Raw genomic sequence first — 15,325 nt, 5'->3', positions numbered from 1 at the left:
CAGATGGCATTGGTTCATCAATCACAGCTATGCAGTCATGAGTAGGAAGGCAATTCCCTCCATGAATAAAGGAAATCTACTGCAGCGCTCACACAAAGGGACCCTTCCCCTCATTCAACTCTCCCATCACATTACCCAACATATCAGCAAAGGCAGGACGCACTGCGCATGCTCTACGCAACAAAGGGACCCCGGGTGATTGATGTCAGCACCGGACCAATGAAAGGACGGTGGGCGGAGCTGGAGGACCTGGCGGGAGGTTGGTCCTCCAACCAATCAAAGTGAAGGAGGGGCAGAACTAGACTAAACACGTGATCAACCGCGCGCGCGGCCTAGAGTCGCTGTAATGAATGCTCGGGAAGTTATGGAGCGAAAGGATACGGTAAGGAAATAAATAAATAAGCAGAGGGAAACGGGAGAAAAATTGTGTTGCTATGAACGGAGAGGTTTTACAAACATGTTGTGCACGTCGGAAAACACAAATTTGAACATCCCAGTCCCGCGTTTGTAGTAAACGGGGCTGCAGGCCTGAGTGAGTGCTGGCATCTTTATTTGGGGCAACGATTCAGTGGACACGTGTGCGGCCGCCATCTTTGTAGGGGGCAAGGTGCAGCCAGGCGCATGTGCAGCCTTTCTCTGGTACAGAGTCATTGGGCAGAATTTACACAGAGTACATTCAAACTCGGAGAAATGGATGTTTATTTCTGGATTTGTTTCGTCATTCATTTAAATGACTTGCTGTCGTAACTGAGTTTGCAGGTCATTCAAAATTGGAGGTATTGTGCATAGTGAAGAAGGTTACCTCAGGTTCCAGTGAGATATTGATCAGATACGGATTAATTTAGATAAATGTGAGGTGCTGCATTTTGGAAAAGCAAGTCAGGGCAGGACTTATACACTAGGGGAAAGTGAAGTCTGCAGATGCTGGAGATCAGAGCTGAAAAATGTGTTGCTGGAAAATCACAGCAGGTCAAGCAGCATCAAGGGCTCATGTCCGAAACGTCGATTCTCCTGATCTTTGGATGCTGCCTGACCTGCTGTGCTTTTCCAGCTACACGTTTTTCAGCCCAGGACTTATACACTGAATGGCAAGGCCCTGGAGACGCTTGCGGAACAAAGAGACCTTGGACTGCAGGTTCATAGTCCTTGCAAGTCAAGTTGCAGATAGATAGGATAGTGAACAAGGTGGAGTATTGGCTAGAGCATTGAATATAGGATGTGGGAGGTCATGTTGCTGTACAGGACATTCGTTAGGCCACTTTTGGAATATTGTGTATAATTCTGGCCTGCCTTCTATCAGAAGGGTGCTGTTAAAGTTGAAAGGTTTCAAAAAAGACTTACAAGGATGTTGTTAGGGTTGGAGGATTTGAGCTACAGGATGAGGCATAAAAGGCTGGGGCTGTTTTCCCGGGAGTGCCATAGGCTGAGTGGTGAGGTTATGGAGGTTTATACAATCATGAGGAGCATGAACAGGGTAAATGAACAAGGTGCTTTCCTAGGAGTAGTGGTGTCCAAAAGTAGAGGACATTGTTTTAGGGTGAACGGGGCAAAAATTCAAAGGCCAGAGGAAGTGGTGGAGGCTAGTACAATTAAAACTTGTTGAAGGCATCTAAATAGACTCATGATATGATTGTGAAGCGTTTACAGTGATATGGGGCAAGTGCTGGCAAATGGGAATAGATTAGGTTCGGATACCTGGTTGGCATTGATGACTTAAACCGAAGGGTCTGTGTCGGTCCTATACATCTCGATGGCTGTGGGATCATAACAACTTATACAGCTCTGCTTCATCTCTGGGCTGCCTTATGACCACTTTGTCAATATCTAGCTTGCTCAGTATCGAACAATGGGTGTATTTTTGGTCTGTTTAGTATTTTACGATTACTTTTACAGACATTTTTGTAAGTTAATTTTTCTCTGCCGCCCAGTCCCTGAGTATGAGCTGCTTATTAATTTTTTTCTGGAAAATCTTTGACAGTCAAGAATTAATTTTTCCAATAAACAAGTGTATTTTCCTTCCATTTCTGACGATCACATTCTGCACCACTTTCATTCCCTATAATCTGTTTTGCACTCCCTGAAACATCAGCTGTTTTTCTCCTTCCACAGATACCAGTGATTAATGCCAAATCCCTATTGCCTGTGGAGAGGGTGATGTTTGACTTTCTTGTACAGCTGCAGTGGCGAAGGTGCTCCCACAATATGGTTAGGTAAGAGACAATACAGAGTATTCATTACAGCAATAGTGATGATTTGAAGGTAATGTCCAAATCAAGAACAGTTTGTAGTTTTATTATCCTGCTTATAATTTCACCAAAATATTATTGGGAACTTTAGACATAAGGTCAGAGACTGATGATATTAGGTCAGGTGACCAAAAGCATTGTCAAATAAGCAGGCTTTGAGGAATGTCTTAAAGGGGGAAAGCAGACCTGTGAGCTTTTGGCTGCGAATTTCGGAGAATGTTGCTTTGACAACTGTAAAAGCAGCCACACAGGTGAAGTAATGAATTAACAGATCATTGGGAGTCTCGAACAGAATGGGTTGTCAAGGTCTTCAAGGATGTGTGATGCAGTGAGTTAGGGATGACCACAATCAGGAATTAAATCAAGGGTGAAAATTTTAAATTGAGGGATGTGGGCCGGATGCTGGTAGGTGACACTAGATTGGGATGGAATATCTGGTCGGCATGGACGGGTTGGATTGAAGGGTCTGTTTCCATGCTGTACATCTCTGTGGCTCTATGCTGTTGATTATGAATAGGAGCCTTTTGATGGATCAACAAGTTTTGGTACGAGGGAGTACTTGGGCAGCAGACATTTAGTTTTTGTTAAGATTACAGGGAGATTAAATGTGGGAAGCTGGCCAGGAGTGTGTTTGGATAGTGAAGTCTGGAGATAACACAAGGTGCTGGATTAGTGGTGCTGGAAGAGCACAGCAGTTCAGCCAGCATCCAAGTAGCTTTGAAATCGACGTTTCGGGCAAAAGCCACAAGGTGGATGAGAGTATATGAGCTGAGACAAAGGTAAAATCAGCTAGAAATAGTGATCTTGGAGTGGGACTGGGCTGTCCCACTCACCTCACCTCTCGGATTCAGTTAGTTGTCAGATTGGGAATCAGGGCGGCAACACAATCGGGAGCTGAGTGGCCCTGGTGGAGCCTAAAATGAGTGTCACTCAGCTGGCTGTTGCTGAGCAGTTGCTGCTTGGTAGCCCTGTTGATGACATCTTTCATCACTTTACTGCTGATCGAGTGTGGACTGATAGATGGAAATTGCCTGGGTTGGATTGCCCTGTGTTTTTGTTTTGAACATTCCTGGGCAATGTTTCACATTATCGGTAGGTGCCAGTGCTGGAGCGGTACTTGGCTTGGTGGGTGGCAGGTTCTGGAGCACAAACCATCAGTATTATTGCCAGAATATTGGCAGAGCCCATAGCCTTTGCACTATTAAACCATTTCTTGATGTTATTCAAACTGAATCAAACTGGCTTAAAACTCACATCAGTGATGTTGGAAACCACTGGAGAAGGCTGAGATGGATCATCCCACTTTGCACTTCTGGCTGCAGATTGCTGCAAATGCTGTCATCTTATCTGGTGCATGGATGTATGAGGCCCCTCCATCAGTAAGGGTGGGGATATCTGTGATACTTCCTCCAGCGAGTTGTTTAATTGTCCATCACCGTTCACACCTGGGTGTGGCAGAACTGCAGAGCTCCGATCTGATCTATTGGTTGTGGGATCGTTTAGCTCTGTTGCTTTCTGCTGATGCTGTTTGACATGAAATAGCTTCTGGAAATGGTTTAAGTAGAATCCAAAGAGATTAAACAAATATATCACAGACAAAATATGAACTGGACCATAGAATAGGACCCCTTAAAGATTAACGAGGCTGTTTATGGAACCACCGGGGGTGGGAAAGATATGCGAATATTTCACATCCTTTTTACTGGAGAAAGATATGGAAGCTCGAGAGGTTGGAGAAATAAACAGAGAGAACTTGAAAAGTGTCCATGTTACAGTGGAGGTGTTACTGGAAGTCTTGAATCGCAAAAAGGTAGATAAAGCCCTGGGACCTGATGAGATGTATCCCAGAACTGTCTGGAAATCTAGGGAAGTGATTGTTGGGCCTCTCCTGAGGTATTTGTATCGTTGATAGCGACAGGTGAGGTGCCATTATTTTAAAAAGGCGGTAAGGAGAGCCCATGGAACAAGAAAACAGTGAGCCTGAAGTCAGTGGCAGGCAAGTTGTTGGCAGGGATTCTGAGGGACAGGATATCCATCTATTTGGAAAAGTAAGGAATAATAATTGACTATTGTCAATGTGGAGTTGAAAATGTGTTGCTGGAAAAGCGCAGCAGGTCAGGCAGCATCTGAAGAACAGGAGAATCGACTTTTCGGGCATCAGCCCTTCTCGAAACGTCGATTCTCCTGCTCCTTGGATGCTGCCTGACCTGCTGCGCTTTTCCAGCAACACATTTTCAGCTCTGATCTCCAGCATCTGCAGTCCTCACTTTCTCCTGTTGTCAATGTGGCTTTGTACATGCACAATCGTGTCTCACTAACTTGACTGAATGTTTTGAAGTGACAAAGAAAATTGATTAAGCCAGGCGGTGAACGTTGTTTATATGGACATTCAACAAGGTTCCATTTGGGTACAAAACTGGCTTGATGGTAGGAGACAGAGGGTGATGATGGAGATTTGCTTTGTGGACTGGAGGACTGTGAGCAGCAGTGTGCTACAAGGATCGATTATTGGGTCCTTAAATAAATGACTTGGATGTGAATATGAGGTATGGTTAGTAGCTTTACACAAGACACCAAAATTGGAGGTGTAGTGGACAGCGAAGAAGGTTAGTTCAGAATAAAACAGGATCTTGATCAGATGGGGCAGTGGAGCAAGGAATGACAGATAGAGTTCAATTTAGATAAATGTTAGCTGTCGGATTTTGGAAAGGCAAATCAGGGCAGGACTTATACGCTTAATGGTAAGGTCCTGGGGAGTGTTGCTGAACAAAGAGACCTTGGAATGCAGGTTCATAGTTCCTTGAAAGTAGAGTCACAGGTAGGCAAGGGAGTGAATGCAGCGTTTGTTATGCTCTCCGTCATGTTGTGGCTGTACAGGACATTGATTAAGGCTCTTCTGGAATTCTGTTTTCAGTTCCAATCTCCCTGTTCCAGGAATGATGTTGTGAAACTTGAAACATTTCAGAAAATGTTTGCAAGGACTTTGCCAGAATTGGACAGTTTGAGGGCAGTGCATGTTTGGAGTGAGCTGCCAAGGGAAGGGGTGGAGGCTAGTACAAGTACAACATTTAAAAGACATTGATGAAGCCATTTCTCGTATTTCTGTTTTCAGTTTGAATTTCCCTGTTCAGGGAAGGATGTTGTGAAACGTGAAAAGGTTTGGACAAGATTTACAAAAACATTGCCAGGTTTGGAGGATTTGGACTACAGGGAGAGGCTGATTAGGCTGGGGTTAATTTCCTTGGAGAGTCCAAGACTGAGAGGTGACTTCATGGAGATTTATAAAATCACGAGGGGCATGGATAAGGTGAGCAGCCGGGGTTCTTTTTCCTGATGTTAGGTGGGTCCAAAACTAGACCACATGGTTGAGAGGGCAACGATTTAAAAGGAATCCAAGGGCAACGTTTTCAAGCTGAGTGTGGTGTGTCTATGGAATGAGCTGCCAGATGAAGTAGTGGAGGCTGATAAAATCACAACATTTAAAAGGCATCCGATTGGGTACGTGAACAGTAAGGGTTTTGGTGGATTCAGGCCAATAGCTGGCAAATGGGGCTCCAGTAGTTTAGGATTCCTAGTTGGCACGGATGAATTGGACCGAAGTTCTGTTTCTGTGCTGTATATGTCTATGACGTTAATAAACTAAGATGCATTCCTCTTTTGTGGAGAGCAAGCTGCAGCACAGATAATTGTCCTTGGAGCTGAGAAGGTGAAGCAGTGATTTTGACCTGGTGCAGATTTGGTTCGAAGGTGTTGAATTTGCAGAGAGAGAGAGGAATTGTTAACACTGTCACAACTTTTAGTAACTACTTTCAAGTAATTGGCAAATAATACAAAGTGAAAATGTGAACATTATTGTACTCAGTAAGTTCTGAGCATCTGGAACAGTCTGCACGACACAGATTCAGCAGGTATTCTGAAACAGACTTGGAATTTTAATTTTTAAGGAAAGATTCGGGGGGCTGTGGGCAAATAGGAGGGGATTTGGGACAGATTCGCAGCATCTCCAGAGGGAGAGAGTACAGCCTCTGTACACTCTGATACTGCCCAATTCACTGTGAATGATGAAGCTCATCTCAAGGCAGAGAGAGGGATTAGCCCTCCACTCTCATCACAATGAGGCCCGGCTGATTGACGGCAGCTCCAGACCAATGGGAGGAGAGCCTGTGTGGTCCTGCAGCCAATGGTATTGAATGAGGGGTGTGGCCAGCAACACAACACCTGTCTATGAGCTGTGCAGGTGCAGTGTCACTGTTTGGGGGTGGGAGAGACAGCAGAGAATGGGACAGAGGCTGTTGGACCTGAATTATAAACTTCCGGTAAATTAGAACCAAAAGAACTGCGGAAGATGTAAATCAGAAACAACAACCAGGAGGTTCTGGAAAAGCTCAGCAGGTCTGGCAGCATCTGTGAAGAGAAATCAGAGTTAAAGTTTCAGACCCAGTGTCCCTTCCTCAGAACTGATACTGAGAGAAAAAATGTTGGTTTATATGCAGAAGGTAGGGTTTAGGGGAGGTGTAAGGAGTAAAGGATAGGTGGGGATAGAGTGAGAAGAATGGTTGGATAAAGGAGTGGATAACGATCTGGCTGGGGGAGGGCTACTAGCTGTTAAAGGAAACTGTTAGTGGCTAACCATAGGTAGTGTGTAATGGCAGGCTGTGAGAACAAGGCCTGGTGTGGGGGTAGGGGGGCTAGGACATGGGGTTGCTAAACGATGGTTAGCCACTAACTGTCTCCATTGTAAGCAGTTCCCCACAGACATCACTCCATGATTGGAGCTGCAGAGGACAGAGTTGCCGATGGGCGGCACGGTGGCACAGTGTAGCACTGCTGCCTCACAGCGCCAGAGACCCGGGTTCAATTCCTGACTCAGGCAACTGTCTGTGTGGAGTTTGCACATTCTTCCAGTGTCTGCGTGGGTTACGTCCAGGTGCTTCGGTTTCCTCCCACAGTCCAAAAATGTGCTGGTTAGGTGAATTGGCCACGCTAAATTGCCCGTAGTGTTAGATGTAGGGGAATGGGTCTGGGTGGGTTGCTCTTTAGACGCTTTGTCTGATCTAAAAACCTCTTAAATATCCTTCCCAACCCCCTCTGTACTCCTCAAAGATGTATCTTAAAGTTGTTCTCTTTAATCAATGTTTCCAGCATTCGTGAAGCACTTCAGGAGATTTGTCAGTATGAAAGGCTCCATCCAATGCAGGTCGTTGTTGTTAATGTCTGACATTAGGAGAAACAGGAATGAACACTCTCTCTTATACCTGATGAACAGCAGCAAAAGCAGGAAGCACTGAGCATGCTCCAGCCCACAAAGGGCCTCTGGTGATTGATCTCAGTGCAGGCCCAATAAGAGGATGGTGACGGGGCTGGAAGACAAGGTAGTGCCGGTTGGTCTGAGTGAATGAGGGGCGGGGCTACACTCAACCACGTGATAAACTTCTGGATTAGTGGTGCTGGAAGAGCACAGCCGTTCAGGCAGCATCCAAGGAGCAGCGAAATCGACGTTTCGGGCAAAAGCCCTTCATCAGGAATAAAGTGATACCACGTGATAAGCTTCACTGGCAGCACTGTGATGTTGTGACCAAGGCATTGGAAATGTGTGAAGGTGCAGGGCAAGGTTAAGAAAAGACATATTGATCAGGAAGAGAAGGACATTTTCATGGAATGGGCTGAGAGGTTTTACAGAACTTAGTGCACATCGGAAAACACAAATTAGAAAATCCCAGGCCCGTGTTTGTGGCAAACGGGAGAATGCTTCAAATGCTGAAAGGTGTGAGTGATCGCCGCCATCTTTATTGGGAGCAGTGATCCACGGGACACCTGTGTGGCCGCCAACTTTGAGAGGGGCAAGCTGTAGGGGGACGCATGCGCAGCCTTCCTTGGCAGGGAGTGATAGGGCAGGATTTACGCAGTGTCAGAGTCAGGATGTTTTCAATGTCAAAGAGTGTGATGCTAGAAAAGCACAGCAGGTCAGGCAGCAGCCGATTGGTGGGAAGAAAGATGTAAACGTAGGACAGGTCAAAAGGGCAGTGCCGCTTTGGAAGGCTGCATCTGGGATAAGGTGAGTGGAGTGGAAATGAGGAAACTGGTGAAATCCACATTGATCCCATGTGATTGGAGGATCTGAACACAGATGATGAGGCGTTCTTCGTCCAGGCATCAGATGTCTGGGATCTGGCGGTGGAGATGGCCCAGGACCTGCATATCTTTGGTGGAGCGGGAACGGGAGTTAAAGTCTTTGGGCACAGGCTGTTTGGCTTGTTTAGTGTTTTTTACTGATACTTTCACAGACCTTTTGTAAGTTAATTTTCCTCTGCTGCCCAACCCCTGACAATGTGCTGCTCTCTCAACGGACTAAATTTTCCACAGTATCTTTGTCAGTGAATAATTCTTTTTTTCAACAAAAGAGTGCATTTTCCTTCCATTTCTGACCATCAAATTCTGTAACATTCTCATGTCCTGTAATGCATTTAGCACTCCCTGAAATATCAACTATGTATTTCTCTCTCCACAGATACCAGTGATTAATGCCAGAGTCCCATTGCCTGTGGAGAGGGTGATGTTTGACTACCTTGTACAGCTGCAGTTCGTGTGGTGAATGTGCTTCCACAATTAACTTGGGTAAGAGATGTTACAGATTATTCACTCGGCGACAGTGAAGAGTTGACAATGTGTGTGCAAATCAACAACAGTTGGTATTTTTATCATTTTTATAATTTCACAGAAATTGAGAATTTCTGACATAAGGCCACAGATGGGGATATTAGATCAGGTGATCAAAAGTATTGCCAAATAAGCAGGTTTTCAGGAATACCTTAAAGGAGGAAAGCAGGTCTGAGAGGGTCAGGGTGCGAATTCCAGACTGTGTTGCCTTGGCAACTGTCAAAACAGCCAGACAGGTGAAGCAATGAATAAACACATCTTTGGGAGTCTGAAAGAAAATGAGTTATCGGGGTCTCACAGGTTGTGTGGTGCAGGGAGACAGGGATATTCACAGCCAGGAATTACATCAAGGGAGAGAATATTAAATTGTTGCTTGTTAATAGGAGCCTTTTGATGGATCAGCAAGCTTTGGTACAAGTGAGCACTTGGGCAGTAGGGTTTTAGATACTCTTGAGCTTATATGTAAGTTGAATGTGGGAGGCTGCTAGGACTGTGTTTGGATAACGAAGTCTGGAGATAACACAGGGATGGATGAGTATTTCAGTAAATGAGCTGAGACTAGGGTGGAGTTGGGTGATGTCACTGATGTAGAAATAGCAGTTTTGGAGTCGGGCTCCTCCTCATCACTCCCCCTCACCAATTCACAAATATTGTTCCTTGTTCTGTCTGTCTTTTCTGGTTATGTCCTTCTCTCCAATTCTGCTAAGAACTAATATTTGACCTCACGGTTGTTGGAAAATCCTGCTCCATCTCCACTCTCCCTTTCCTTTCTGAATTCCTCATATGTAGTGTCCATCCAGGATCTATCTTTGTCCCCTCCTGTATCTCACCTACACACTGCCAGGAGGTGACATCGTATTGGTTTCACATGTACACTGACAATGCCCAACTCTCTCTCCCTATCATCCCTCTCCATTGCTCCACTGTTACTCATTCATCAAACTGGTTACCACTCAATTGGCTGCAATTTCCTCCAATGAAACACTGCAATGGTTAAACACATTGTCTTCAGTTGCTATTACAAATTCCTTTCCCTTACTGCTGAGCCCCTCCCTCTCACTGTGAAATGCCTGAGGCAGAACTACACTCTTCACAATATTGCTCTCATATTCTGACCCCAAGGTGATCTTCTGATCAGACATCTACACAATTGCAAACACCAGGAACTCCAATCTCTAAAATGTTGCTTTTCTCCAATTCACCCCAGCTCCATTGCTACTGAAACCCCTTACCCATGTCTGTGTTGCATTAAAGTTGACAAATCAAAAACAGAACCCTTGATTCTGCAACTGACCCAGAGTCTGGTTCCATGTTCCCTCATGATGGGACACATCCTCTCAGTATTTACCCTGTCATACCCCTTAATAAGCCTATATGTTTCAATAAGATCCCCTATCATTCTCCCCCAAATCCAGTGAGTCGAGTCCCAACTTCTTCAGCCTTTTCTTAAAAGAGAGTCCCTGCAAACCAGGGATCATCCCAGTCAATCTTCTTTAAATGCCTCCGATGAAGTGATGTCTTTCCTTAACTAAAGGGACAAAAACGTCTCTCATTACTCCATATGTGGTCTCACTCGCACTCTATAAAGTTGCTCTCAGATATATACTCCAAACTCTTATACTGCAAATCCCTTCAAAAAAGGAACAACGTTTCATCTCCCTTCCTGATGACCTGTTGTAACTGTGTGCTGGCTTTCTGTGTTTCCTGCACAATTAGCTCCTGGTCTCTTTTGTGTTGCAGCTTTCTACAGTTTCCACCATTTAAATAGTCCTCTGTTCTTTTATTACCTCCTCCAAAATGAACAACTTCACATAATTCCAAGTTATGCTCCCTTTGCCAACTTGGTGTTCACTTCTCTAACAAATTTGCTCATTGTCTTGGCATCCACTGCGTTTTGAATAGGGAATTCCACAGATTCATAACACATCGAGATAGGTACATTCTTTTTCATGAGAATAGAATAGAATCCCTACCGTGCAGAAGCAGGGTATTCATCCATCGAGTCCACACCAATCCTATAATTCAGACTCACCCATTCCCAGTATTTCCCATGGTTAATGGCTTAACCTGCACATGCATGGACACTGTGGTTTAGCATGGCGAATCCACCTAACCTGCACATCTTTGGACTTTGGGAAGAAACTGGAACACCGAAGAAAACCATGCAGCCACTGGGAGAACGTGTAAACTCCACACAGTCACCTAAGTCTTGAATCAAACCAGGGTCTCTGAAGACGTGAGGTAAAGGTGCTAGCCACTGAGTCACCTCTGCCTAAAACTGCTTCCCCTTATTGACCCCTCCACCCCGCAATTGAAACAATCTATATTCCTTACATCAGAAATTGGGTTGTCTAACCAGATGTCTCAGTCAAACCCAGTGACAAGCCATATTTCCTGTCTGTCTGAATGGGGATCCTATACACAACACCCTCCACCCCACACGTTTAAGTCACTTTCCAGAGACAAGGCTCCAGTGACTTCATGGGGACTGCAACTCCCATAATTCCTGAGGCAGGGACCACAGGTGTATTGGGAAACCCGGCACTGTATATGTACAGAATGTAGGCGGGTTTTGGAGCACGTGTTTTGGGGTCATTAGGGGAACGTATTTCACACTGTGATTGGCTAGAGGAGGAACGTATCTGCTTGTAGTATTGATCAGTTGGGGTGGGTTGAGTGTCACTACACCCTCGTGTGACCACTCTCCATCCCCAGTTCATTGTAATGCTGGGAATAAACTAATGGGAAACAAGGAAGAATCTGACCCATTCTCCCAGACTGAAGGTTCCTCTTCTGTCCAGGATCTGCCACCTCCTTTTCTGTTTCCGTCTGTTTCATTCTGCTCTTACGTTATTGACTTGCAGCAACTGAAGGGAAAGGAAGTGAACCCAGAAAGGGTGCAGAGTCTAACCAGGATGGGAATTGGTGCCATGGATCTGTTTATCAGTAACTCCATGAGAATGAGGAGGGTGTACGTTAGGGGCAGCAGAGTCAGAATGGTAGGAGAGAGTAAGTGGGCTGGAGGGTTACAGCTTTTGGGGAAGAAAGGGGAAAAAGATATTTCAGAGAAACTAGAATAGTCTGTTCTGAATTTCTAATCTGTGCATATTTCTTTACACAGGGTGCTAGATGGTGAAGATTTGCAGACTGAAATCTCAAAATCATGTGCAGATTGTGATTAAGTTAACCAGCATTTGAAGAACCAAAGATGGAGAATCACTTGGCCAAAATCCTGCAACACTCTCCCTCCCAGCATTGTCGGTCTATCTGTGCCAAATGGACTGTAAATGGTTCAAGACAGCAGCTCACGACCATCTTCTCAAGGGTACCTAGAGATGGGTTATAAATGCTGGCTGAGCCAGTGATGCCCATATCCTGGAAATGGGTTCTATCTCTCATTGCTGAAACCCAGTTGATGTTACTGCAGGATGATGAGGTACGCTGAGTGTGTCCTCCAGGAAGAGCACCATCACATTACCCCTGCCTACACCCAGCAATAACACAGCAACATCACTGGTATAAAAGGCAGTGAAGCCCAAGTAGGACTGAAATATAGTTCTTCAAGGTAAATTTATGAAAGCGGATTGGAACACAGCAGGAACAGAAGACTGAGCTGGATGGTCAGCTGTTTCCCATTGAATGGTGGAGCCAGATTCAAAGGCCGAATGGCCTTCTCCTGCTGCTATCTCCCAGGTATGCATATAGTCATGGAGCCCGGGTAGGAAGAAATAGTCAGGGCAGGGACTCTGCAGGAGATTGCACTTCCACCTCCGTTTTCAGTGAGGGATGGTTTGATGGATTTTATTTAACATTTGTCTTTAACGCAAGGTTTGTGAATTTTTTTTAAAAAGTACAAGTTTATTCCTCAATAAATATACCTTAAAGAATCGAAACTATCTGCATATAACAGTTTTTAAAATTTCAAATGCCCTTTAAACAAAATCCTGTCTACTCCCGGACCCCATCACTTTTCAGTTACTCAAACTCCAGGGAAATATTTCTTCTCTCTCTGAACCTTTGGTTTGATTTAAATCCTTTCAGTTCTCGTTCTGTGAGCTGTGAAGCATTTTTCTCCCATTTCTCCTACCCAGAAGTGTTATCTCACACAGCTGAGCAACCTTCCCAGCACCAACATCATTATTCCATTATTTTGTTTTTTGTTAACGTATAATCACCAGCAGTAGCACACCAGTGTCATCAGTTGAATATTTGCAAACAAAGCCCATTATGGGCAAAGCAAACCATTACAAGTGACAGAGTGGGAAGGGACTAAATCAAAGTAGAGTTGGGGGTGAGGCGGTGGCGGTGGCGGTGGAGAGAAAGCACTGTATCCCCTGCGGTGCCCACCTCTATCTAATGGCATAGAGAGCATTGATTCACCCCACATGCTCCTCCTCCACGGCGACCCTGAAAATATTCTTTATCCTCAATCATGGAATATAATCCCTACAGTGTGGAAGGAGAGCATTGGTCCATCAAATCCCACCAACCATCGGAAGAACATCCCTCCCAGAGCACTCCATCCCTCTAACACTGCATTTCCCATGGCTGATCCACTTAGCCTGCAAGTTCTGAACACTGTGGACAGTTTATGACGACGGATCCACCTAACCTGCATATCTTTGAATTGTGGGAGAAAACCAGCGCACATGGAGGGGACCACACTATTATGGGGAGAATGTGGATACCCCAGATAGGCCGTTGACCAAGGCTGAAATCCAACCTTTTACCTGGTGCTGTGAGACAGCAGTGCTATGATCACAATTTAAATCAATACAGATGAACCCTGATCCTTGTCACATTGCTGTTTGTGGTGACCTACTGCCCAAAGAGGCATCCTGAGGTTCAGAAAGAGGGAATATAAATTCAGTCAACTCCAGCCCAATTAATGTGGTTAACAACATCAATACTCCAACAGTGTCATCAAGTACAAGGTCCACTCCTGACTCTGATGAAAATTAACTGCAGAATCAGAGTCCTGCACTGATGTGTGAACTCTACACCACAAGGAGCAGGGGGATGACCACTTCCCTGTGTGCACTCACTGGGCTCTCAGTCGTGTTGAGTCTCAGCAAATCCCTTATCACACAGAGAGGGAAACAGCTCCTACCCAGTGTGAACCCGCTGGTGTCTCAGGGAGTCAGGATGAATCACTAAATCCCCTCTCACACACTGACCATCTAAATGGCCTCTCCCCCTGTGTGGGCTCACTGGGGTCTCAGGGAGTCAGGATGAATCACTGAATCCCCTCTCACACACTGACCATCTGAATGGCCTCTCCCCCTGTGTGGGCTCACTGGGGTCTCAGCAGGTGGTGCATTTGAGTGAATCTCTCCCCACATTGGGAGCAAGTGAATGGTCATTCTCCAGAGTGAGGTCGCTGGTGTTTCAGCAGATCAGAGGACTGAGTGAATCCTTTCCCACACATGGAGCAGGTGAAGGATCTAAATCCATTGTGCCCTCTCTGGTGCCTCAGCAGATTGTAAGATCGAGTAAATCCCTTCCCATACGTGAGGCAGGTGAACAGCCTCTCCACAGTGTGACTGTGTCAGTGAGTGTCCTACGGGGTGGGGTAAGTAAATTTCTTCCCACAGTCCCCACATTTACACAGCTTCGCCCTGGTCCGGTTACATTGGTGTCTTCCCAGATCACATGACCGGTTAAATATTCGACCAACTGCCTAACATAGGAATGATTTCTCTGAGCTAGGAATGCTGCTTTCCCCTTTTTATATTACTGATAAGGATCAGGACCTGCAGAATTGGACGACTCTGCAGCTGATGTGATGTTAAAGCTGAGTTTTCAATCTGTGAACTCTCTCTCTATGAAACAAGTTTTTCCCTATCATTACTACAACTGCCAACACCAGCTCTCCCTTCAGCTCTCCTGAATGTCTAAATTTGGACTAATGCAAAGACCTCAGTAATGTGCTTTTCTCTCACTTGTTTCTGAATTTAAATTGGAGCCATTTTGAATAAATGTATACTTATTTACCAGCAGAACTCATGCCTACTCTTGTCATTTACGATTTGTAACCTCTGGGAAATTTGTTACCATCTTCGATGACCGTTATAATGCTCTGCCCACTTCTCTGGAGCCAGGATAAGTCAATTCTAACAATTACCAATAGATTGTATCTAAACAGAATGTCCCCACAACAGTTGGCACTCTGATACTCAGTGCCCATCATTTAAGTTCTTTTTCTTAAAGCTCCTCATGTGTCTGGCAAACTGGCAATACAATTGAAGATATTTTATACATTAACCTTTCAGTCTCAATTGCCAGTTCCAGTCCTTGAAGCAGCCAGTAACACGCCATAGTGACTTGAATTCTAACAGCAGCATTGCCTTGGCAGAAGAGATTGAGGAGAATGAAGCTGTCTTCTCTGGGATATCTAAACATGAAACACTTCAAATAAACAA

The 15,325-nt window shown here is 45.1% G+C and overlaps 1 long non-coding RNA gene across 2 annotated transcripts; it reads left to right on the top strand.

Annotated features, from left to right (window-relative positions):
* Positions 1-305: 305 nt before the first annotated feature.
* LOC140487749 (uncharacterized) lies at positions 306-14,895 on the top strand. Of its 2 annotated transcripts, none has more exons than XR_011962925.1 (4): positions 306-382; positions 2,110-2,210; positions 8,755-8,861; positions 12,025-14,895. It is a non-coding gene; the product is annotated as an uncharacterized lncRNA (long non-coding RNA). The 2 variants fall into 2 exon arrangements; XR_011962926.1 differs by lacking the exon at positions 306-382 and adding an exon at positions 709-776.
* The last annotated feature ends 430 nt before the right edge of the window (positions 14,896-15,325 follow it).

Source organism: Chiloscyllium punctatum, chromosome 17 (genome assembly GCF_047496795.1).
Source record: "Chiloscyllium punctatum isolate Juve2018m chromosome 17, sChiPun1.3, whole genome shotgun sequence".
NCBI classification, from domain to species: domain Eukaryota; kingdom Metazoa; phylum Chordata; class Chondrichthyes; order Orectolobiformes; family Hemiscylliidae; genus Chiloscyllium; species Chiloscyllium punctatum.
The sequence above is the reverse complement of the archived record's forward strand: the minus strand, read 5'-3'. Positions and strand labels throughout refer to the sequence as shown.